The sequence below is a fragment of the Pseudopodoces humilis genome, chromosome 10, assembly GCF_049639895.1.
Source record: "Pseudopodoces humilis isolate 2021_Gansu_Grassland_sample_001 chromosome 10, ASM4963989v1, whole genome shotgun sequence".
NCBI classification, from domain to species: domain Eukaryota; kingdom Metazoa; phylum Chordata; class Aves; order Passeriformes; family Paridae; genus Pseudopodoces; species Pseudopodoces humilis.
The window spans coordinates 31105395-31131538 of record NC_142209.1 but is presented as its reverse complement, the minus strand read 5'-3'; the positions used below and the strand labels follow the sequence as shown (position 1 = coordinate 31131538).

General features: G+C 51.2%; 1 long non-coding RNA gene across 1 annotated transcript; it reads left to right on the top strand.

Annotated features, from left to right (window-relative positions):
• Positions 1–3794: 3794 nt before the first annotated feature.
• Positions 3795–25050, top strand: LOC148183719 (uncharacterized). Its single transcript, XR_015773369.1, has 3 exons — positions 3795–3966; positions 18492–18635; positions 24607–25050. It is a non-coding gene; the product is annotated as an uncharacterized LOC148183719 (long non-coding RNA).
• Positions 25051–26144: the final 1094 nt, after the last annotated feature.

The window sequence follows — 26144 nt, the reverse complement described above, 5'->3', positions numbered from 1 at the left end:
TTGGGATTGGGATTGGGATTGGGATTGGGATTGGGATTGGGATTGGGAGCAGCTTCCCAGCCACCACCTGGAGAGGCTGACACCCCCCGGATCCAGCACGGAGCTGCCCCACGCCTGGGGACATCCACTGCCCCTAAATGTGTTCCTTCACCTCCCCTGCCTCACCCTGGGCATTTCCTACTGAGAGGAGCACTCCAGAGACCACCCTCACCCCCCAAACCCCCAAACCCCCTCACAGCACACTGCAGCTTCCACTGGGGGCTTTTTCCTGTTTCCCCACAGTGCTGTAACCCCAGAGCCATAAATGCCCCCCAAATGTTTTATTGCACCTTAATGCAGCCACCCATTGCTCAGACACTTAGAAAAAGTAGAAACAAAAAGCCAAAGCAGCAAACAAACAAACCTGGCTTGAGAGCAGCTTCCCCAGTAAATATCCAGTGGATGGGAGGGATGGCTCTGCTGCTTTTTTGTCTTTGCAAAAGTGTTTGCAGTGCCAGGCAGAGCTGGCTCCTGTCAGGTGTGGGAGCTGCAGCACTGCTGGGAACAAGTCAGAATTCCATAATTACTGATTCAAATAACAACATTGCCTATTCTCTTATTAGATTAAAAACTTGATGTTTTAATTGAGATTAAAATCCTTTCCATCACTGATCTGTTACAGCATCTCCCCTCGTGTTTTCCTTCCTAACCACACCGAGTTGTTGCCAGGACAGAAGGTGGGATTGATTTTTCCCCTGACCCAGGCTGTGAACCTGGGCAAGAGCATAGATCAATTTATTGATTACGATGGGAAACCTCCCTGGGTAAAGCCTGCAGAAACTGAGGACTCCCCCTGTTTCACCCTGGAGCAGTTCCCAGACTCCTTCTCTCAGGTCAGTAAAAAATGTCATGCTGGATGCGTCTGCATCCAACCTCGTGCTCCCAAAGGATGGAACACGGTGTCAAACTCCTCCTGGAACAAGTGAGGAGATTGCAGGAACAGGGGTAACTGCAGTGCTCTGGGGAATGCTACGGTCCCAGCGAGGTTTAGGTCGGACATGGGGAAAATTTCCTCATGGGAAGAGTGGTCACACATTGGAATAGGAGCCCCTACCCCCGGAGGATTGAAAATCTCTGTGGATGTGGCACCTGGGGACGTGGGGCAGTGCTGGGAATGGTTGGATGGGCTCAGAGGGCTTTTCCAACCCAAACAATTCCTTATCCTCATTCTCCTGTAAGCAGCACTATCCTGCTGCAGCCTCGAGCCTTTTAGGGAATTTCCTAGAGGACAAGAACTGGAATTCTCTCTGCTGTTACAGCTGAATTTCAAGTCTCCTCCTGCTCTTTCCCAGCTTTAAGGAAATAACTCCAAGGGCAGGAGTTGTGGATTTTTATCCCTGTAGAGCCATGAAGAGATGCAACCAACTGCAAGCATAGGCAGCCTTAAAAATGGCTGAGAGCACCCCAAAAATACTCTTAGAGCCAGTTTTTCTGGCTGTACAATGGGTTTTCCTTGTGCTCCAGACTTTCTTCCGTCTGTTCTCGCTGTCCAAACAGCAGCCCAGGTATCCTCCCACACTGGGGCACTGCTCACAAAGTTCCTTCGTGCTCATCCCTTTAAATTGGGATTTTTTGGGCAGCAGCTTCTCCACTTGCAGGCAAAGCAAATTGCCTGATATGGAGTGAGATGAAACAAGCAGCTCCAAAATGTGCAGGAGCTGAAAGACGAGAGTCCTCAACTCGCAGCTCTGGTTGTGGCGCTGAGAGAGCGAGGGAAGAGCTCAGCTGTGCATTTAAACCATCCCTTCCCCAAACAACATTATGCATCATTTTTGTTTTCAGGGTGCTAAAGAGTAAGGGCTGGATTTTAGGTTTTTTATGTTTGCTACAGGCTTCAGAAGAGCAACATTTTGTAGCCAAAGAACCCAGTCCGGGCTGGATGCGCCTGGGTGGGGAAATGCACACTGGAGCCAAACTGCAGCAATCACAAGCACTTCATTACAATAAAGAGGGTTTTTTTTTTCCTTAGCAAAACAATTCTGTGGAATTTACCAGCTCCCACCGTTTCAGCTGATTCGGTGCTTTCTGGAGCTGGAGGGACTGTGGCAGTGACAGATTTTGGGAGGGTTGGTGTGGCAGGGGCAGCTGGGGACCCCTCGAAAGAATTCTGCACCTCTCCCCCTCCAGCTGGGCACGGGGTTATTCCCTTTCCCTGGAGTGGGGATTGTTAGAAATAAAATCAATCCAATTTTATCAATAATATTTTTTTATTAATAAATTTTAAAAAAATAAAATAATTTTTTTCTGGACAGCCACAACTAAAGGCAAACGCCAAGCCTGGGGTTGGCACTGGGTGAACCCTGATCCAGTCTCTGCTGCACTGATTCCCCCAAGTTCACCCACTGTCTCTTGGGTTTTTTTACATTTTTTATACATTTTTTTCGGCCTGAGCCCATGCAGTCTCAGTTTTTTTCTCCGTGATGTGTTGTTACATATTCAGAATTTAGATGTTGAACTGCTGATGAGGTTTTCTGGGGAGGGGATTAGGTCTGAATGGATTTTCTGGAAGCAGTCCTTGAAATTTAGAATTTTTCTGGGATTTTGCCAGAAAGGGATGGAGTCTGAGTGATTTCTGGGGTTTTTTTTCCTTTCGGGAGACCGATATTAAGATGCACGGTGAACTGAATGGGTATCACGAGCTGATCACAGAATCATTAGTGCCTCGTCTCGTCTGAGTGGATCTGTTTCTCTCCTGGCGCCCCCTTTGTCCTTTTCCAAACAGTCCTGAGCTCTCTCTCGTCCTTGTGGCAATCCTTCGCTTGCTCAAGTTTTTTTTGCATTGTGCTCGAGTTAGCTTTTGTGCATTATACACGCGAATTCTATCAGAAAGTACAATTACAGGGATGGAGCCGCTCCTTCTTCCGTTTGCACCTGACTCCTTTCCCAACTTAACCTGACTCCTTTTCCCACCTACACCTGACTCCTTTTCCCACCTACACCTGACTCCTTTTCCCACCTACACCTGACTCCTTTTCCCACCTACACCTGATTGCTTTTCCCACCTACACCTGACTCCTTTTCCCACCTACACCTGATTGCTTTTCCCACCTACACCTGACTCCTTTTCCCATTTCCACCTGACTCCTTTTCCCACTTGCACCTGACTCCTTTTCCCACCTACACCTGATTCCTTTTCCCATTTCCACCTGACTCCTTTTCCCACCTACACCTGACTCCTTTTCCCACCTACACCTGACTCCTTTTCCCACCTACACCTGACTCCTTTTCCCACCTACACCTGATTGCTTTTCCCATTTCCACCTGACTCCTTTTCCCACCTACACCTGACTCCTTTTCCCACCTACACCTGACTCCTTTTCCCACCTACACCTGACTCCTTTTCCCACTTGCACCTGATTCCTTTTCCCACCTACACCTGACTCCTTTTCCCACCTACACCTGACTCCTTTTCCCACCTACACCTGACTCCTTTTCCCACCTACACCTGATTCCTTTTCCCATTTCCACCTGACTCCTTTTCCCATTTCCACCTGATTCCTTTTCCCATTTCCACCTGATTCCTTTTCCCATTTCCACCTGATTCCTTTTCCCATTTCCACCTGACTCCTTTTCCCACCTACACCTGACTCCTTTTCCCATTTCCACCTGATTCCTTTTCCCATTTCCACCTGACTCCTTTTCCCATTTCCACCTGATTCCTTTTCCCACCTACACCTGACTCCTTTTCCCACAGAGTTTTCCTTCTGATCAGGGCATTCCCAGCCCCTCCTCCTGCCCTGATGGGACATCGAGAATCCCCCGAGCTGCCCCTTCATCCCCCTCTGCCCTTAACCCGGGTCACCTGCACAGGGCAGGGCACTGGGGACAATAAATAAAGGAGAAAAAGAGAATTTTCTCTCTCTGTGGGTGCTCTGACAGAGCCCTCCGAGGAGCGATCCCCACAGTACAAACCCACTGCGACGCCAGGTAGGGAAATATTCTTTAATTCACTCCCTGGTCTTAGTTCTGCTCCTCTCCTACGAATTTCTGAGTAGCTCTTCTATAGTTTTTTTCTAAAGCCACGTCTATGTGCAGCTGGTTTGTAAAGTCATAAAGAAAAACCTTGAAGTTATCAATAATATATCAATTTTTATGGCTGTAAATCCCTTAACCTTTGAATTTATCTGCCTTTTATGAATTAGAGTGTAAATTTTGAGCTGAATAAATATGCTGAAGAGGACTGTTTGGGACATTTTGTGTAGAAGTAATTATCAATTTACAGCCTGTTATTTATTGTTATTGAACATAAGAGTAAAAAAGTCCTCTCAAGGGGACGAGAGGATTGTGTGTAACAAGATATGGAGCTGTAGTAGGTGTGACACAAATGTTAATTTACTCTGGGGTGATGTGCACAAAGAGCATTTTGCAAGGGAAAATTCACGTGGTGTTTAATCTATTCCAACAATTAAAATGTGTGTGAAGCTGTGTGATCTTTGGATACTCAGAAATCCTGAGCTTGGTTGATTTGGGTTGGTTTCAAAGTCTTGCAGGAATGTTTAATCTATAATTAACAACTTCTGCTTGCAACCATCCTGGTGGATGGAGGTTTGATGAAAACCTGGTTTATTTGCCACGGGATTCAAAGGTGCTGAGCACAAAAATGACAGAAAATATGGATTTGAGCTGCTCTACCTGAGGCAAATATTGATCTGAGCTAAGTGTCTGCATTCCTGGAGGGAGAGATGTGAGCAGTCCTGGCTTCAAACACTCCTAATTAATCCAGGTCCTTGAGCCAATCCTAAATGAGAGCCCTCTTGCTTTGCCTTTGGTTTATTATTCATGTCCCTGTCTCAGGGTTTCTATGTTCTGTGTCATGATATGTTCATTAACTTGTGCTTCCCCCCTCGAGTCATTTGGTTTAAAGTTTAATTAAATAGTGGATCTTAAGTGTGGTGTAGTGAAGAGATTCAGCTTGGAGGGCTCTTAGAGCTGAATATTCACTGTATTGGGAGCACTTCCTTCTGTGGTGTGGGATCCTGCCCCTGGACCAAACAGCAGGAAATTCCCTGGATGTTTACCCACATTTATGAAACGTTCCAGTCACAATTTTTATATTTAAAAAGCTGTTATTTGGATATTTTATGGACTCCTCAGTGTCTGTTGCTGTCCCTGCCTGTGCTGAGGTTTTTGCCCGTAGAAAGTTCAGGATGGAATGAAAAGCTGGAAATGCCTCAATTATCCATCCAGGAATAACTTTCCAAGGAAAAATAATAGAGGGAAACCAACCAGAGATATTCTTTAGAAGGGAAGGTGCAAATTGTGGTAACAACGAATGAAACTTTGCTCTGATTATTTAATATCCATACTCAGGCTGCAGAGAGTTTTGGTCTGTGGTACTTCAGAAAATTGGCCTTTAAGGTGTCTGTTTGATGTGGTTTTATAGGATTCAATGCCATTACTCCTGTACTTCTAGAAAAAACTGCTTTTCTGCCTCTGCCCAAGGCGTTTAACAGGCAGCTCCTTCAGATGGAGTTTTCTCCCTGTCCCCCAAAGTAGTTAATGAAAAACAGAACCCCAAAGAAGCCCCACTCTGAGCAGTTTTGTGGAGCTGGGCTGGAGAAATGAGCTTTTTGTGCCGTTGTTTTTCCCGGGAGCTGCAGCTGTGCCCAGTTCCCTCCCAAACGAGTTCATCAGCTCCATTATTCCCCAAAAGCAGAGCAGCTGCTGCTCCACTCCAGCCTCATCTGCCTTGCTCTCCTCTCAATTGGTTCACTCCAAACATTTTGTCACTAAACCGTTCCTCTGTGGTATCCACAGGGACAAAACCCATTGAAATGCTCCAGAGGGCAGCAATTGGGCATCCTTGCTCAAAGGATGGGATCACGTTGGAATGTGGAGTGTGGGCTCCCAATTCCTGGCTCTCAGGATGAGGCGCTGCCAGGGGAATGCTGGGGTGGGGTTGGATTGTGCTGCTCTTTGGGAGCAGGGAGGAAATGGGAATATTGTCCCTCTTTTCCAGGCTTTTATCTCCATGGGTCTGGGGCTTCACTTGTTCTTTGCAAGTTTCTGGGCTGCAGATGTTCCTGGAGTGGAAGGTGGCAGCTGTCAGGAATGTTAAACACCGGGAATGCTGGCAGGGAGAAGCTGGCTTGCTCACTAGGAAATGCAACTGAATAGTTACTGAGATTTTTTTTTCCCCCAGGATTTTCCTAGATTTCCTCCAGTGCATAACAGACTCCAGCTGGAATGAGCAGGTTTTGCATTCACACAACATTGAGGATGTTCCTGCTGCTGTTTCCACTGCTGTTCCGTGGCTGAAGCTGCATTAGTAGGAAAAAAATGGAAATTCAGTTTTCTCCTGAGCTGCTCAAAAGGCTTGGAAGATCCAAACAGCTTGGAAAAGCAGGAGGAGAATGGAAACACAAAGCACTTTGTTCTTGGGAATAGTCCATGTTCTTTGCAAATGCTGCAGATTCCTGCAGATGTCTGGGAAGTTTAATTTTCTAATTGCTTCCCTTATTCCCTGGCTGTGAGCTGTGCATCCCATCCTGCCCATGGAATGCAGTTGGAGGGAAAGCTTTGGGAATAGTCTGGTTTTACCTGGCTGCCTGGGAAAAGGGGACCAAAATCCAAACCAACCAGAGCTTTAAAAAGGAGGAAGAGGGCAGAGAGTGCCAGGACACAGGGAATGGCTCCCACTGCCAGGGGACAGATGGGGAAGGAATTCCTGGCTGGGTCAGTGGGGGGCCTGGAATTGAATTCCCAGAGGGAAATCTGTGGCTGTCCCTGGATCCCTGGCAGTGCCCAAGGCCGGGCTGGAGCAGCCTGGGGCAGTGGGAGGTGTCCCTGCCATGGGATGGGATTTAAGGTCCCTCCCAACCCAAACCAGTCTGGGATTCTGCATCCCCAGGGGCACAACCTGCTCCTGCCTAACAATTCCCCTGGGGTTTGTTTGGCACCGGAGGTTCCCCCTTTCCCCAAAGCCACACCTCTGCAGGATATCCATGGGTCTGAATCCAGCAGCACCTGGAACAGGAGGGTGGGGACCAGCTCCAGGGCAAGCCGGGAAGCGAGAGCAGGTCCTGATGTGCAGCTCCCTGCATTTCTCCTCGGATTCCACAGGAGCCTTGGGAATCTGCTGCAGGATGGGAGGGAAGGGAGCCAGCCCTCCTTCCCTGGCTTCTGTCCTTGCTCCCGGCCACACGGTGGTGGTGTTGTTTTCCTAATCCCCAGAAGTTCTTCCCAGGAGCAGCTGGAGGAGTGGGAAGGGCTGGCTTTGTGGGATGCAGCTGACTGACAGCAGGCGGATGCCGAGAACCCTTCATGCAGTTTTCATGGCAGGGCATCGGTACCGTGGCATCAATATTTGTGTGGCATAGCAGTGCTGCTTTTCCCAGGCTTTGGAATCTAAAATTTCCCTGAGTTTGGTGGATTAGTGCTGCTTTATCCCCATCGGGTAAAATGAGGTGAGCGTTATTTTGTTCCAGGAGAACTTAGGAGCTCTTTGAGTGCTTGGGTATCATTTTATAAACTGAAAGTTGTTGTTTGTGAAAAGGTGGTTTAGGCTCTGTTATAAGGAATGGATCATTCCAGATTTCTGTTGGCAGAGTTTTAAATTCCAAAAATATCTTGTTTGGGAGCCTGCCTACTCAGGGAGAGTACTGATGCTCAGGAGCAGACCAAGGCTGGAGCTGCTGTGTGAGATCCCTGAGCTCCTGATCCCGGCCAAATTCCCTCTCTGGAATGCTGTGAAATCCTTCCTGGGAGTCTGGGAAGTAGCCAAAGGCTGTGGGGAAAGGTAATTGAAATGTCCTTGAGATCCACAAGTCATGGGCAGGCTGTGTGCACAGGCTGGGATCAGAGCAGAAGCTCGAGACAAAAACCAACCCAAAACTGAACCAAAAGACCTCACAGCAAAAGAAAGCCCAGCTTGGCTCAGAGTGGAACAGATGGGCTGGGCTCCCCCAGCCCCTTTGGGCTGGCTCGGGAAGCTGAGCTGTGCCCTGGGTGAGTTCCAGGGCAGGTGCCACTAAAACTGAGCCTTGGGATGGGCTGGGTTCTGTCCTGCTGGGAAATGGCAGCGAGGGCAGAGCTACCCAGGGCTCCCCTCCCTCCCATCCCGGGGCTCCCCTCCCATCCTGGGGTTCCCTCCTGGCCCAGCAAGGAGCTGGAGCAGCCAGGCAGGGCCCAGAGCAGCTGTGCCAGGAGATCAAGAGGGCTTTGGAGCCTCCTCTTCCTCACCCCGCTTACCCAGGGAAGGAAATCAGGTACACTTTAATTAGATCTGATTACACTGCCTGATGATTCCACTCCCCAGCACAGGAAGGACGTGGGGCTGTTGGAGCAGCTCCGGAGGAGGCACCAGGATGATCAGAGGGATGGAGCCAGGCTGGGAGAGCTGGGAATGTTCACCTGGAAAAGGATCCAGGGAGAGCTCAGAGCCCCTTGCAGGGCCTGAAGGGGCTCCAGGAGAGCTGGAGAGGGACTGGGGACAAGGGATGGAGGGACAGGACACAGGGAATGGCTGCCAGTGCCAGAGGGCAGGGCTGGATGGGATCTTGGGCAGGAATTGTTCCCTGGCAGGGTGGGCAGGCCCTGGGATAGAATTCCCAGAGCAGCTGGGGCTGCCCCTGGATCCCTGGCAGTGCCCAAGGCCAGGCTGGATGGGTTTGGAGCAGCCTGGGACAGTGGGAGCTGTCCCTGCCCATGGCTGGGGTGGGAATGGATGGGATTTAAGTTCTCTCTGAATCCATTCCATGATCTTCCTGGCATATTCCTGGTTCTCACACAGCTGCAGTGGAGCCTTGTGCAGTTGGAGCTGTGTAATCTGCTCAGTTCTGTTCAGTGGAATTTAATTTCAAGATGCATTTTTAAAGGAGCAGTTCTGGGGAAGTTGAGTGTCTGGGGGCAGAGCAGGCTCTGACAGCTCTTCTCCATCAGCCACCCTTCAGTGCAGCTCCAGCATCCTCAGCACCCCTGCAGTGCCATTTACTCTGAGTAGGCTTTGAATTCTTTGTGTGCAGTTCAACTTTGTCAAGTTCTTGTACTTCAGTTGCCTGTAAGCTATGGACAAAAATGGCAGTAATTTGAATTTTTTCTAGGTCACTGTACACTATTATCAGCTGGTCTCCTTCCTATCAATTTCAACTATTCAATTTTTAGCCAACAGATTTTTAAAATAAATATTCCCTGGCTGCAAAGGGGGAGATGCTGTTCTAAAATTGTTAGAGCTTGTTGTTAAAAATGACCTTCATGCAAGAGGAGGTTATTTGATTTAAATAGACTTTTAAAAAGTTCTTCATTTCAGCAGAGCAGATTTGGATAGACTGAGAGATTTGCCTGACCATGAACTGAGAACAGGAAGGAATACCTGCTCTCTGTTTTCTGAATTCCTGTTCTCTTCCTGAGGTGGAATGAGAGGAGTACTGAAATACCAAATGTTTTCTCAGGAGAGGCTCCCCCAGCAGAGCCAGTTCTCGGTGCTGAGCAATCTCCCTGACAGGAAACACAACCAGCCCTATCCAGAATTAGCTCAGATCCATTCTTTTCAGCCAATTTTCTTTTTTTCCCCTGATAACGCACTCGCAACACCTCTAATTTTAGCCTGGCTCTACGTTCTGAGAGCGAGCAGTGCCAGGAGGGTGTAGTAATGCACTGATGGGAACGGGACTGAGCTGAGGGAAATGTGCCCAGCTCCCACCAGAGCAAATCCCAGGCAACAGGCCTTTGCCACCTGTGTGGATTTTGGGAATAAATCCCTGTCAGGGGTGTCCATGGGCTGCTCACCAGCCCAAGCAGGGTTTGTGCATGTTTTGGGTGGGAGTGTGGATCCCCTGGAGGTGCGGGAAGCTCTGCAGGGGGACGTGGCCAGCTGGGATCCAACAGGGCCAAGGGCTGCACTGGGTGGCAACCCCTGGAATGCTCCAGGCTGGGAAAGAGGGGCTGGAAAGCTGGGAAAGGCCCTGGGGATGCTGCTGGTGACAGCAGCTGGACCAGAGCCCAGGGGTGCCCAGGTGGGCAAGAGGCCGATGGCCCCTGGATTGGGTCAGCCCTTCATGGTGAGACCCTGAGGGGCTGCAGCGTGTCCAGGGCTGGGAACAGGGCTGGAGAATCCCTGAGGGAGCTGGGAAGGGGCTGGAGAATCCCTGAGGGAGCTGGGAAGGGGCTGGAGAATCCCTGAGGGAGCTGGGAAAGCTCAGCCTGGAGCAAAGGAACACTGGAAGTCTGAGCTTCTGGGTAGGTCCAGGCTTTACTGCTGAGTATTTAAATATGGGCACAGGGGCAATTTAGTTTAAACTCAGGACTGGGATTTTTCAGGATTTCAGCAGTACCTCAGTTCAAACTTGGCGCTGGGCTCAAATCCAGCTCATTTAAACGTATTAAAAACAAACCAAAACAAATGGCACTGGGAGTTTCTGATGACATGTTAATGATAACAATGATAAATGCAATTAATATAATTTGCTTTCTTAAACGAGGGCTCCTTGAGAGTCCTGGCAGAGACTGAGACAAGCAGGCCCATGACCAAGTGATCTCCCAGCTCTCCAACCTCCCCTTTATCATCTGTGCTGTTTAAAATAATCAGGGAGTTATTTTGATAAGAGGTTGGAGCTTTTTGCCAAGAAATCTTTAGAGGAGCACTGGGGCCTTAACAGTAAATGGGTCTGAATTAGATTTAGACTGATATTTAATTTGGGGCTAGGCCTCAGCCACAGCTTTGGGGGTGTAACACTTAAAGCTCTGCTTTTATAAAATGGCAAAAACTTTGTGCAGTTCAGTGAAATTCCTGCTGTGATCCCTGCTGCCTTTGGAACGGGGATGATCCACACCCCAAGGAGTCTCAGTGTGATGCAGCACAAACTCTGCTCACAAAAACCTCCCTCATTACACCCTGATGCTCAGGGATTGCCAGGGCTCTGTCCTACAAGAATGGAACAGTTTTAACCAGTAAATTTTACTGGTTTCAGTTTTAAATCAGTACAAGGAGCTGATTGAGAGCGAGCTGCCTGGCTCTGCTGACAGCGGCTTTGGATGATGGTGCTCAGCCACTCTTTCCCTGACAATTCTAAAGCCAAGGGGTTGTTATTTGTGGAATTAAACTTGCCATTAAAATACAAATTAAAAGGGAAAAGGAGAATTTCATTTGGTTTTGATCGCTTTGTAAAAATTTATTTCTTTTTATTTTCTTTCCTGACTGAAATGCTCCCTGAGTTTCAAGGGCTCACCTGTGTGAGTTGTAGCTCTGGTAATTACACACTCCCTGCCACACAGATTCGTTACCTGATCACATTAAAGCCTTCACAAATTCTCCTGGACAAGAGCAGATGTTGCCAGGTTTAAAATATAAAATTAAGCCACCAGCAGCAGCTCTTGAGAATTCCTCAGCCATTGGGGCTTAATTCCATGGTGCTGTGCTGTTGTCTGTCAAGCATTCATGCAATTAAGGGAAAATCTCTCCCAACGTTTCCATGGTGCTGGAGCACTCCAGGAGAGCAGGCAGCCCACACAGGAGCCAGCAGCAATGAAATATTAATTGAGCACCAGCACATGTTCAGTAATCTCCACACTTAATCCAGGCCCAGCAAATGAGCACAGCCAGGCTCTTCCCTTTGTCCAGGGGGGAGAAGGCATCTCCTGTGGGCTGGGATGTGGCTCGGTGGGGCTGGGAGCTGGCCTGGCTGGCTGTGGGAAGCTGGGGGTGCATCCAGAGGGAACTGAGGGAAAAGGCATTTGGGAATGTGCACGGAGCAGGGAATGCTGAATTCACTGCAGGGCCTTGAGGTTGTGGAGTCCTGGAATGGTTTGGGTAGGGAGGGACCTTAAATCCCATCCCATTGCACTGTTCCATGGCAGGGACACCTTCACCATCCCAGGCTGCTCCAAACCCATCCAGCCTGGCCTTGGGCACTGCCAGGGATCCAGGGACAGCCCCAGCTGCTCTGGGAATTCCATCCCAGGGCCTGCCCACCCTGCCAGGGAACAATTCCTGCCCAAGATCCCATCCAGCCCTGCCCTCTGGCACTGGGAGCCATTCCCTGTGTCCTGTCCCTGCAGCTGAAGGAGGCTGGGCTGATCCCAAATGGAATTGTTCTCCCTGCGTGCTGCAGAGCGCATCTGGGGGAAGCTGTGCCTCCTCCAGCAGCACCAGACCTGCTCCACACATCCCAGCCCTTTCCACGGGGCTGTGTCCACCTTTGGGATGTGCTGAGCTGTGCTCACAGTCCAGAGCAGCCTTTCCAGAGCTGGGAATGCCCACTGGGGTCGTGGTTTGTGGGAAGGCCTCGGGAGCGTGGGGGAGCTGCCAGCTCTTCCCACATGGACAGGACATCTCAGTGACACAAACTCAGGGTGGAACCAGATTCCAAACCCTGGTGTGGTGTGAGCTGCCCGTGGGATCCATCTGGGTCTGGATCTGTGAGGCTCCAGCCAGGCCTGTGCTGCCCCTCCTGCCCAGCCATCCCTTTGCCATTTCCTTTCTGTGAGCTGGCATGAGTTTGGATAAGCTGGAATTAGTTCTGCCAGAGCAGCCTCATCTCCCTGGGAAGGAAATCCTGTCCTGATGAAGCTTTCCAAGGGAAAACTTCCCCTGAAAAGCTCCGAGGGGGAGGCAGCATCTTCCCAACCCCAGGTCTCTGCTGCCGCTCTTGTTTCCAGCCTGGAGCTGCTCTGGGGGTTTGGGGAGGGACCAGAACTTTTTTGCCCTCTGGCTGTTTTGAAGTCCTGCAGAAGAAGGGCCCTGCCAGCCCCTCTGGCTCTCCTCCAGAACACAGCCCTGGCTCGTGTTGCTCTCCTGCCTGCAGGGAGGTCCCACAGCCAGGCTTTGGGCTGAGGGAGCTGTGAGAAGTCACCCTGTCCCTAAAAAAGCCAGGTCACAGCTTGGAACGCCAGCATTCCAAGGTGGTTTTCCAGGAATTGATGGTGCAGTGCCAAGCAAGAGGCTGGGAGAATGGATGTTCATGGAGAAAAGTCCTGGAAAATTGAGAATTGTGTTCCCTGGTTTATTTAACTTCTAAATATCTCAGAAAGGTCCCAGCTCCCTTGCATGAGAGCAGATAATGGGTGAGATACTGATATCTGAAAAGAGACTTTCAGGGGCTGAACTGTATTTATTTGAAACCTCTGAGGTGTCTGATCTACAAAAACCTGAGAGAACGTGTGCAGATAAAGTTTCAGGAAGAAAGGCGTTGAAAATTCTGGGCTTGAAAGGGAAGTTGAGAGGGAAATATCAAGGTTTGCTGCTTTTTGCCTTTTCCCCCTAATTTCTCCACTTCAGATGCTAATTAACATTTCAGAGGAAGGCAGGCTTTGCTAAAAATCCAACATCCCTCCTTAAGGCTTGGCTTAAAAAGAATTCAGGGCTTGTGTTGGAAACCAGGCTAATATTGGCATTCCTGATATTTTAAGGATAAAAGAAGGAACAAATCAAGCAAAGCCATCCTAGACAGTCTCTCAAGCCCACATAAAGAAACAAATTCAGGCAAAAGAGGGTTTTAAACACTTGGCAACTCCTCTTTAACATTAATTCCAGTTCTTTTCCCTTGTTTTCCTGAGCATCCCAGGTAGTTGTTCCCTTCAGATATTTGTGAATTCCCCATTCCTGCTCAGATAAATTACTGTGGAGAATGGTGGCACCTCGAAATATTGAATTTTCTGTAATACACCAACTGTGGCAGTGGAAAGCCATTCCCTGTGTCCTGTCCCTCCATCCCTTGTCCCCAGTCCCTCTCCAGCTCTCCTGGAGCCCCTTCAGGCCCTGCAAGGGGCTCTGAGCTCTCCCTGGAGCTTCTCCTCTCCAGGTGAGCACCCCCAGCTCTCCCAGCCCCTGCAGCAGCTCCATGGCCCCAAAATGCTTTTCAGCAGAAAAATCAGCTCCTCTGTTGTCCAAATCTCTTTTTTCTTGTTTTAATCATGAGTAAAAATCTTATTAGACAATTTATCAGTCATGAGAAAGAAATAGAAGTAATTACAGACATTAATAACAAAAGGAATTGTCTTCAGTAGATAAACTAATCCAGTGTTCCCATTTTCCTTGCTGTAGTGAGAATACTTTGTTGGGATGGGCATTGCAGTCCTCCCAAGAGGGAATTTTCCACCCTAAATCTCAATGAAAATTCCTCCAGAAGATAAATCCCATCTCCACTGGCATTCCCTGGTGTGGGACTGAGTGCTGCTGGAAAATTCACCCTTGAACCTTCTGGCTGTGGAAATTCCAGGAGCCCTTTGTCACCCCTTATCTGTGGGATGTTTTTTCCTGGGGTGGCCAAAAAATGTTTCACCCCTCTCAGCCTTGTGGCAGCAGCTTGTGAACCCCTGAGGTGACACTAAATTAACTGTGCTTGGGACAGCCCAGGGAATCCAGAAATTATATCCTGGTTCTCCATCTCCTCCTAACTTCAGCTCTTATTGTAGCCCCTGATGTTTTTTCCCAGATAAAAATCATTCTTCTGATGAAACAAACTGGATTTTTCTGCCTAAGGGGGGAAGTTTCTGTTTCCTACTTATCCAGGACTTTTGGTCTCCCGATTCTGGCTCCCAGCTTTTCTTACGGACGCTGAAATTCCGCCCTCTCTCCGTGCCAAGGGCAAAGCTGTCCTTGGGAATGCACAGAGGGAATCCTGGCTCGGGAGGAGCCTCCTGCCCTCGCCAGGCTCTGGGAGATGGGGATTAGTGCCAGTGGCTGGGATGCTGAAATCCCTCATCCCTGGAGGAATTTCGGGATAAAGCTGGGCATGCTGGCTTAGCCATGGCAGCTCATCCGTGGGTTTGAGTTTGGGTTTTTCCTTCCTGAGGAAGGAAAGGCTGCTGCTCGAATTCCCCCAGTTCCATGGGCAGAGATGGGTTTTACTCAGGGCCTGAGCTGTGTTTTAACTGAGCCGTGTTTTACTCGGGGTTCTGAGCTATGTTTTAACTGAGCTGTGTTTTACTCAGGGTCTGAGCTGTTTTACACAGGACCTGAGCTGTGTTTTACACATGGTCTGAGCTGTGTTTTACACAGGGTCTGAGCTGTTTTACACAGGACCTGAGCTGTGTTTTACACATGGTCTGAGCTGTGTTTTACACAGGGTCTGAGCTGTTTTACACAGGACCTGAGCTGTGTTTTACACATGGTCTGAGCTGTGTTTTACACAGGGTCTGAGCTGTTTTACACAGGACCTGAGCCATGTTTTACACATGTTTTACACGTTGTCTGAGCTGTGTTTTTACACGGGACCTGAGCCATGTTTTACACGTGTTTTACTCGGGGTCTGAGCTGTGTTTTACACATAGTCTGAGCTGTGTTTTACACAGGGTCTGAGCTGTGTTTTACTCAGGGTCTGAGCTGTGTTTTACACAGGACCTGAGCTGTGTTTTACACAGGGTCTGAGCTGTGTTTTACACAGGACCTGAGCTGTGTTTTACACAGGGTCTGAGCTGTTTTACACAGGGTCTGAGCTGTGTTTTACACATGGTCTGAGCTGTGTTTTACACATGGCCTGAGCTGTGTTTTAACTGAGCTGTGTTTTACTCGGGGTTCTGAGCCATGTTTTAACTGAGCCGTGTTTTACTCAGGGCCTGAGCTGTGTTTTACACAGGGTCTGAGCTGTGTTTTACACAGGACCTGAGCTGTGTTTTACACAGGACCTGAGCTGTGTTTTACACAGGACCTGAGCTGTGTTTTACACAGGACCTGAGCTGTGTTTTACACAGGACCTGAGCTGTGTTTTACACAGGGTCTGAGCTGTGTTTTACACAGGGTCTGAGCTGTGTTTTACACAGGACCTGAGCTGTGTTTTACACAGGGTCTGAGCTGTTTTACACAGGACCTGAGCTGTGTTTTGCACAGGACCTGAGCTGTGTTTTACACAGGGTCTGAGCTGTGTTTTACACAGGACCTGAGCTGTGTTTTACACATGGTCTGAGCTGTGTTTTACACAGGACCTGAGCTGTGTTTTGCACAGGACCTGAGCTGTGTTTTACACAGGACCTGAGCTGTGTTTTGCACAGGACCTGAGCTGTGTTTTGCACAGGGTCTGAGCTGTGTTTTACTCAGGACCTGAGCTGTGTTTTACACAGGACCTGAGCTGTGTTTTGCACAGGGTCTGAGCTGTGTTTTACTCAGGACCTGAGCTGTGTTTTACACAGGACCTGAGCTGTGTTTTGCACAGGACCTGAGCTGTTTTACACAGGACCTGAGCTGTGTTTTACTCAGGACCTGAGCTGTGTTTTACACAGGACCTGAGCTGTGTTTTACACAGGACCTGAGCTGTGTTTTACACAGGGTCTGAGCTGTGTTTTACACAGGGTCTGAGCTGTGTTTTACACAGGACCTGAGCTGTGTTTTACACAGGACCTGAGCTGTGTTTTACACAGGACCTGAGCTGTGTTTTACACAGGACCTGAGCTGTGTTTTACACAGGACCTGAGCTGTGTTTTACACAGGGTCTGAGCTGTGTTTTACTCAGGGTCTGAGCTGTGTTTTACACAGGGTCTGAGCTGTGTTTTACACATGGCCTGAGCTGTGTTTTACACAGGGTCTGAGCTGTTTTACACAGGACCTGAGCTGTGTTTTACACAGGACCTGAGCTGTGTTTTACACAGGACCTGAGCTGTGTTTTACACAGGACCTGAGCTGTGTTTTGCACAGGACCTGAGCTGTGTTTTACTCAGGGTCTGAGCTGTGTTTTACACAGGACCTGAGCTGTGTTTTACACAGGACCTGAGCTGTGTTTTACACAGGACCTGAGCTGTTTTACACAGGACCTGAGCTGTGTTTTACACAGGGTCTGAGCTGTTTTACTCAGGGTCTGAGCTGCCGAGTGGGAGAAGCAAAAGCTCCATTTTCCTGGTGCTCCTGGCAATCCCTGTGCTCCTCAGGATGGCTGGGCCAAGGCCACCTTGCTAACGAGAGCATCCCAGTGGGAGACACCAGTAATGGGTGCTTACTGTCCAGCTTTAGCTAAAGCTCCTTTGTGCTTGGATTTAAACAGAAAAAAAAGCTGTTTTTATTATTTTTGTGAGTTTTATCTCTTCAGCTGGTCTGGAGACAGTGTATTAGTCAGATGAGTGGGTAGTGGATCACCCAGCATGTCAAACTCGGTGTTTTAATTAAAAATACAAGGCTTTGACATATTAAGCATCCATTAAAAGCCCCACTGCTTGTCTGGGGAGGCTCTGAGGGCAAAACTGAGCTGATTAAATGGAAAGAATGGAAGTGTTGCTTTGGATTATTGTTATTGTTTTGCTTGTCTCCCAAAGAAGAGATCTGGAGGGTTTATCTGGCTGGGGGATAACCAGCAGGTGCAAAAATGTCATTTTTTCCCTGCTAAAGCTGGGTGTTTTTATTTGATTAGCACAGAGCAGAGTGGGGGGTGTTGGGTGGTGTGGCCTGAAGGCTGCTGGGCTTTGCAGGGAGAGGAGAAATTGTATTTTTTAAATCCATGTGACGCTTTAAACAAGGAGGATGTCTTCCCCCACGGGCTCTGTTTTCAGGTGTGCTTGGATGCAGACGTGCAGGGCCCTGGGCTTTCCTCAGAATGGAAAGTTTCATTCCTTTCAGGAGCAGGTGTTAGGTGTAATCATGCCAAACAGGTCGATTAGTGTCATTAATAATCACAAAATAAATGATCCTGTCCCTGCTTCACCTCAGAGTCTCTCCTGGCTCTGTTGGGTGCCCAAGCCTGAGGAATTTGCATCCTGGCAGTGCTGGCTCAGCTTTCTGGCTGGATTTGGGGCTGGATTTGTGCCTTTCCCTGCCAGAGGTGCTGCAGCTGTGGCTCAGGGCCCTGGCAGTGGGGTTTGGGTGATCCCCAGCTGGGGTGGTGTCCCCAGGGCTGCACGGCTTCATTGCCCAAATGTTCACACCAAAATCCAGAAACAGAGGGAACTCTTTCAAACCAAACCCCAAACCATGGAGGACTGAACTGTGATTGCCAGGGGAAGGGTTGTCCCTTTGTCCCACATCCATCAAACCTGAGAGCTAACGGAGGGGGCTTCTCCATTCCGAGCAGGAATTGTTCCCTGGGAGCGGAGAAAACCTGGGATAGAATTCCCAGAGCAGCTGGGGCTGCCCCTGGATCCCTGGCAGTGCCCAAGGCCAGGCTGGATGGGTTTGGAGCAGCCTGGGACAGTGGGAGCTGTCCCTGCCATGGCTGGGCTGGAATAAATGAGTTTTAAGGTCCTTTCTAACCCAAACCAGTCTGAGATTCCATGATTATAGCAAGGAAAATGGGAAAATGAGAGGCTGCTACACAGCTGCCTTTTCTCAGGTTATTTTAGGCAACCACGGCTTTCTTTAATTTAAAATAGAAAATAGGCGAAGAATTTGATAAATCTGGGTAAATTTGGGTTGTGGCACTTGGTTTAAATTCATTTTTAGCTGAATGGGAAGGTGCTGGAGGCTCTGCTGAGCCCCGAGGAGGTGCAGAGCTGTGCATTGGTATTCAGGAGCTGCAGGGCTGCATTCCTGCCAGGCTATTTAAAACCTGCAGAAAAACCTCCTGAAACAAGGTTATGCTCTTCATTTGCCATTCCAGGGCTGAGAAACTGCCACCTCCAGAAAGGCAACAACAAACCTCACCACACTTGGAGCTTGTCCATAACGAATCTGAACCAAATTTGGTTCCTTTTGACGCCACCTTTCAATGGAAGTGTGGATAAAATAGGAAGATTTAACGACTGTAAGTGATCTCATTCTAAATGGACAATGATTCTGCACTGAAACTCTGCAGTGTTGTAGGGATGTGGCCACTGTTTGAGGGTTTTGAGAAAGAATTTTGGGAAGAAATGGGTTTTGAATTGCAAAACTTTGTCTCAGTTGAATAGATACCCTTGTATGTGGGAGCTCTGGAAATTTAGTTGCAGCTCTCCTTGAATATATTAAAATTGGGATGGGGTTTTTGGGGTTTTTTTTTTGTAGTTTTAAAGCAAAAAACTGAGGGTCAGCAGTGGTGGGCTGGGTGTGGTGGCATCCTGGATGTGGGGAAGCCTGAGGGATCGTGCCATATTCCCAGGTTTTAGGGAAAGCTCTCAAAAATGGTGTTAAAGTAGGGGCAGCTCGGTGCCATCCCCTTCCCTGCTCTTCTTTCCTGCTGGGGACGGGAGGCTCTGGGGTGAGGAACAGCTCTGGGAGCGATTTGGGATTGTCCTGGTCAGGGGTGGCCCTGGTGATCCCAGGGATGCTCCCAGGAGCTGAGGAACAGCCGGGTCCTGCCTTGTGCTCCCTGCCTGGGGCTGCATGGGGAAATTGGGCTCTGGAGGGAATTCCAGGACTTTGTCCCTCCCACTGGCACCTCCTGGGAAGCACCGGGCTGAGGGGACTCTGGGGTCACCTGGGGGCTGAAGTTCTGGGCTCAGCATCCAAGCAGGATCTCAGAGCAGCCCCAGGGAAAGGTGGAGCAGCAGCCAGGGGCTGTCCCAGCCCGGTCTGTCCCCGAGGGTGTTTGCCATGGCAGGTGACTGCTGCACCTTGAGCTTTCCTAAAATCACAAGGATTTGGGATCCTGAAAGGGTTGTGGGGGGCAGAGCTCTGGCCTTGGAGCCCTCCTGGCCCTTCCCTGCTCGTTCCCCTGTCCCCAGGCCCTGGGACACAGCTGCTCCTGGGGCAGCAGATGGGTCCAGCTCAACAAAAACACCCAAACCACTCCCCTAAGGAACCAAAAATGGCAGGAGGACACCAGGGGGGTCAGGAGGAGGTGGGAGGAGAAGCTGTGGAGCTTTGGTGCAGTGAGAAGGCGAACAGGGAGCTGGAGGGGTGGGAGAGAGAGCCTGCAGCATCCCGGGATGGAGCAGGTGGGACAGAGCCTGCAGCATCCCGGGATGGAGCAGGTGGGACAGAGCCTGCAGCATCCCGGGATGGAGCAGCAGGAGGAGGTGATGGACAGAGCCTGCAGCATCCCGGGATGGAGCAGCAGGAGGAGGTGATGGACAGAGCCTGCAGCATCCCGGGATGGAGCAGCAGGAGGAGGTGATGGACAGAGCCTGCAGCATCCCGGGATGGAGCAGCAGGAGGAGGTGATGGACAGAGCCTGCAGCATCCCGGGATGGAGCAGGAGGAGGAGGTGATGGACAGAGCCTGCAGCATCCCGGGATGGAGCAGGAGGAGGAGGTGATGGACAGAGCCTGCAGCATCCCGGGATGGAGCAGGTGGGACAGAGCCTGCAGCATCCCGGGATGGAGCAGGTGGGACAGAGCCTGCAGCATCCCGGGATGGAGCAGGTGGGACAGAGCCTGCAGCATCCCGGGATGGAGCAGCAGGAGGAGGTGATGGACAGAGCCTGCAGCATCCCGGGATGGAGCAGCAGGAGGAGGTGATGGACAGAGCCTGCAGCATCCCGGGATGGAGCAGCAGGAGGAGGTGATGGACAGAGCCTGCAGCATCCCGGGATGGAGCAGGAGGAGGAGGTGATGGACAGAGCCTGCAGCATCCCGGGATGGAGCAGCAGGAGGAGCCGGGGCTGGCCGTGTCAGCGTGGCTGTGAGAGCGGCAGGGGCCGCTTAGCAAGGAGCAGCAGGAGAAACATTCCCAGAGGGCCTTCCCGAGGTTTCAGCTGCACGTGGAGGCAGAAGTTGCTCTGGGAAGGGCAGGGATGTCCTGAGGAACTGGGGGCACCTTCCCAGAGCCCGGCTCACCCCCAGCCCAGGGCTCTCCCTGGAGGGAGCTCCTCACCCTGCCCCAGCAGCACAGGCTGGCCAGGGGCTGCCCTGCATCCCTGGCAGTGCCCAAGGCCAGGCTGGATGGGTTTGGAGCAGCCTGGGACAGTGGGAGCTGTCCCTGCCCTGTCTCATGGAATGAGATGAGCTTTGAAAGATCTGTTCCAACTCAAACTATTCCAAGTTTGAGGCACCGGTGGACACCTGAGCCCTGTGGAAGGGCCCGTTTCCATCTCTTCACGTATTTGGTGCTTCACTTCCCCGGTGGATGCAGAGGGAATTTCCCCCTGGAAAAGCGGGGTCAGGCCTTGGAACTGGCCAGGGAGGTTTGGAATCTCCATCCCAGGTGTCCAGGGAAGGGCTGGAGGTGGCATTCAGAGCTCTGGACGAGGTGGGGATTGGGCACAGCTTGGACTGGGTGATCCTGGAGCTCTCTCCCACCCTCACTGAATCTGGCGTGTCTGGTTTTATTCACTGGGTGAATCTCAGCCACCAGCAGGGCCCCTTTGAGGTGCCCTTTGATTGTTTGTGGGGTGAAAGGCAGGGCCTGGGCTGGAGCTGTGGAGCATCAGAACCTGGGGCTGTTTAGAAATGCCCATATCCTTCCCTCGCTGTTTAACATCCCATTTATCCCGTGTTTCATGGGCTGTGGGAGGGGAATTGCTCTTTGGAACTCCTCTGTTCTCATTACTGAGCTGGAAGCGTGGAGCTGCTTTGTTTCCTTGTGTCACAGCAGAGACTGGAATGGCCCCCCAGCGTCCCTGGAGCTGCAGAAAATCAAATTAAAGCAAAACCACTTTGCTGTGCCTGTACAAGATCCCCAGCTCTGTGGCTCTCTGGGTTTTCCCTCCCTGGTGGCTGGCAGAGCTTTGGGAGATGCTCTGCCCCCATCCCGAGGCTGGGGTGGGCTGCAAGGCAGAGCCCCTGAGCCCTGCTGCACTTCCCTGCCAGGGCTCTCCGTGTGCTGCACCGCAATATTCAGGAAGATGTCACTGAAAACCTCCTGTGCTGCTGCTGTGCCTAAATCCCAGCGGTGATAAGGGCTTATCAGAGCTGCCCCGGGCTCTCAGGGGAGTCCCTGAGCCCTCCAGCCCGTCAGGAAATCCAAGGGAAAGCCCAGAGCTGGCAGAGGAGGGGCCGAGAGCAAAGCAAAGGAAGTTTTTGGCAGCCTGTGGGTGATGGGAGGATAAAAAATGGAGATTTCAGAGCCGCCTCTGCCCTGACCCTCCTGGGCAGCAGCTTCCTGTCTCCTGGCCAAGCAGACCTGGGGGATCAGTCCATCCTCAGGACATCACTTGGACCTCAGCAGCATCCCAGTGCCCATCCCAGTGCCCATCCCATCCCAGTGCCCATCCCAGTGCCCATCCCAGTGCCCATCCCATCCCAGTGCCCATCCCAGTGCCCATCCCAGTGCCCATCCCGTGCCCAGCCCGTGCCCATCCCAGTGCCCATCCCATCCCAATCCTATCCCAGTGCCCATCCCAGTGCCCATCCCATGCCCATCCCAGTGCCCATCCCAGTGCCCATCCCAGTGCCCATCCCATGCCCAGCCCGTGCCCATCCCCATCCCAGTGCCCATCCCAGTGCCCATCCCATTCTTCTGCATTGCCAGAGTCTGGAACCAGCCCTGGGGATTTGTGGGGTTTGCAGGAGGCACTGCCTTTATTTCAGGCTAAAGGATTCTTCTCATTTTCCATCTGCTGGAATCATCCCAATCCCATCCCCATCCCCATCCCATCCCAATCCCACCCCCATCCCAATCCCATCCCAGTCCCATCCCCATCCCAATCCCATCCCCATCCCAATCCCACCCCCATCCCAATCCCATCCCCATCCCAATCCCACCCCCATCCCAATCCCACCCCCATCCCAATCCCAACCCAATCCCCACCCCATTCCCAATCCCACCCCCATCCCAATCCCACCCCCATCCCAATCCCACCCCCATCCCAATCCCACCCCCATCCCAATCCCATCCCCATCCCAGTCCCATCCCCATCCCAATCCCATCCCCATCCCAATCCCACCCCCATCCCAATCCCCTCCCCATCCCAATCCCATCCCAATCCCACCCCCATCCCAATCCCACCCCCATCCCAATCCCATCCCCATCCCATCCCAATCCCATCCCCATCCCAATCCCATCCCCATCCCAATCCCACCCCCATCCCAATCCCATCCCAATCCCACCCCCATCCCAATCCCATCCCAATCCCAATCCCATCCCAATCCCATCCCCATCCCAATCCCATCCCCATCCCAATCCCATCCCAATCCCACCCCCATCCCCATCCCAATCCCATCCCAATCCCACCCCCATCCCAATCCCACCCCAATCCCATCCCCATCCCAATCCCATCCCATCCAGCCCAGCCAGACAAGGAAAAGCACCCACTCCACACCCAGCCCAGTGTTTCCCTGGTGCCTCAGCCGAGCCCCTTTTCCAAAGGAATCCCGGGGGTTTATCCCAGTGCCCCGGGATCCCGGGGAGCTCACAGCCCTGGCACAGCAGCTGCCATCCCATCCTCAGCCCTGGGGGCAGGGATGCTGCTGCTGAGCCCGCTCCAGGCAGAATCCTCAGGAGCCGAGGAAATCCCGGGATTTACTGAGCTGTGTTTACCTGGCAGGAGCAGGGCTCTGGTGCCCTGCCCTGAATCCCTGAATCCCACACTCTGGGATATTTCAGTCCCATGGATTCCATTGGATATATCCAATTCCATGGATTTCTGTGGCTGGGTGGGTTTTCCCGAGTCTGGGATGGCTTTGGGAGGTGGAACTGCGAACAGACCCTGGCAGGGGACAGGTGAGAGTGGGACCAGCTCCTGCCCCAGGGCTGGGGGAGCTCCAGTCTGCCAGGAAAACCGGGAATTATTCCGGCTTCCTGCCCTGGGGTGGAATTTTGGGGGTGCAAAGGCAGTGGGAAACTTCCAGGTTTTAAAGGAGTAAATGCCCAAATTCTCTGGCAGGCACAAGGAGCTCAACTTTTGGAGTCACCTTTTTGGGGACTTCTTTTGCCAGGGAATTCAACAGCAAAAGTGATGGAATGAAGGAATTCCGTGAGGAATGAACAGTTTGAAGTGTAGCAGTGAATGTGTTCTAATTTTTCCTCTTTATTTCCCATTTCTGGTGGGTGAAAAGGAAATAGGGGTCAAATTGAAGCTGCTAAATTCCCGAAGTGTTTTGGTTTGGATCCCGTTTATCCCAGCCTGGCTGCTCCATGGGTTTAGCAGGAAGTTGCCGTTTTCCCCTGCTATAAACATGGAATTCCTTTTGGAATTGCTTTGGCAGCTCACAGGTGGAGTTGTGAGCATAAAAATACTGTGGAAAAGAAGCTGCTGTAAATATTTATTTATTCAGTGTAAAAAATTCTTTTTTGGAGCAGGTCTGAAAGGTCTTCTTTAGGAAGAAGTGATTTATCCATTTAATATGTGAGCAGCAGGGATGTGCTTTGGGAATGCTCTGCCACAATCCAGCACTCCAGAAGTTCTTCATTAATCAGTTATTTGTTAATTTTCAAACATCCTGGAAGTCCAGATCCCTCCCCATGGGGCCCTTTCTCCCCAGTGGCTGTTGGAAATCACCCATTTTATCCAGGAATACTCAGTTTTGTCAGGAAATCTGTCCTTTGCTGTGAGATCCTCCTGATCTTTGGCATTGCTGCTATTTCTAAGCTGTATTTTTAAAATGATGGGAAATATTAATGTAAAGGAATGGCAGAGTCAGGAGATTCCATGGCTGCACTGGAATTGAGGTTCCAGCCCATCTCCAGGAGTTATTTCCCACTCCTCTTCACCCAAACCAGCCCAAATGGGCTTTGTTCCTATTGCAAAACCATTATTTATCCTGCTGCCACACTTCATTTTGCCAACTTTTCCAAAAATCCACCATTAAAAAAAAAATCCTCCCAGCCAGAGCAGGTAGGGGAGGAGGGAGAGCTTGAAAATTCTGCTCATTTGGAGTAATTGTTAATCTCTCCCTCTAATTATTTAATCACTGCAGGAGCGCTGAGGATGTGGCATCAGGAATTCAGTGTTTTTGTGTTGGCTGAGGCACAGCCCAGGCAGGCTCAGCTCCTTCATCTTTTATTCGGATTGATCTCCACTCCTGTTCCCCAGGAACTCCAGAGCAGCCTGGCAAGGAGCCCAGAAGCACCTTTTGATTCTCACCTGTTTCACCCAGAACTGGTTTTGGGAGTCTCTGCACGGGGCTCTCACCTGGCTGCTCCTCATCCTGCCTGGGATTGCCGTGGAGGGGCCGCTCCCCGCAGCATTCCCGGTGGAAATTTGGGATCTGGCACTGAAATCCTGGAAAACGAGGCAGGGTTACACCCTGGTGTAAAGTCTGAGGTGGAAATGTGAGATGAGAGCAGCACTGGGGGATGTCACAGCATTCCCAAGCCAGCAGGGATGGATCCAGCTGCTCCCAGGGGATGTCACAGCATTCCCAACTCGGCAGGGATGGATCCAGCTGCTCCCAGGGGATGTCACAGCATTCCCAACTCGGCAGGGAAGGGATCCAGCTGCTCCCAGGGGATGTCACAGCATTCCCAAGCCGGCAGGGAAGGGATCCAGCTGCTCCCAGGGGATGTCACAGCATTCCCAACTCGGCAGGGATGGATCCAGCTGCTCCCAGGGGATGTCACAGCATTCCCAAGCCGGCAGGGATGGATCCAGCTGCTCCCAGGGGATGTCACAGCATTCCCAACTCGGCAGGGATGGGATCCAGCTGCTCCTGGGGGGATTCTGTGAGCGGCTGAGCCTGGAGCTGTGCTTGGAGCAAGTCTGGAAGCAGCAGAGCCACAGGTTGGGAATTGCTCAGGGCCTGGGCAGGAATGGAAGGATGAGGGATGGCAGGATCAGGAATGGCAGGATCAGGGATGGAAGGATGAGGGATGGCAGGATCAGGGATGGCAGGATGGGGGATGGCAGGATCAGGGAATGGCAGGATCAGGGATGGAAGAGCTCAGGGATGGCAGGATGAGGGGATGGCAGGATCAGGGAATGGCAGGATCAGGGGATGGCAGGATCAGGGATGGAAGAGCTCAGGGATGGCAGGATCAGGAATGGCAGGATCAGGGATGGAAGAGCTCAGGGATGGCAGGATGAGGGGATGGCAGGATCAGGGAATGGCAGGATCAGGGAATGGCAGGATCAGGGATGGAAGAGCTCAGGGATGGCAGGATCAGGGGATGGCAGGATCAGGGGATGGCAGGATCAGGGATGGAAGAGCTCAGGGATGGCAGGATCAGGAATGGCAGGATCAGGGATGGAAGGATGAGGGGATGGAAGGATGAGGGATGGCAGGTTCAGGGAATGGCAGGATCAGGGATGGCAGAGCTCAGGGATGGCAGGATGAGGGGATGGCAGGATCAGGAATGGCAGGATCAGGGATGGAAGGATGAGGGGATGGAAGGATGAGGGGATGGCAGGATGAGGGATGGCAGGTTCAGGGAATGGCAGGTTCAGGGAATGGCAGGATCAGGGATGGCAGAGCTCAGGGATGGCAGGATCAGGGATGGCAGGATCAGGGATGGAAGA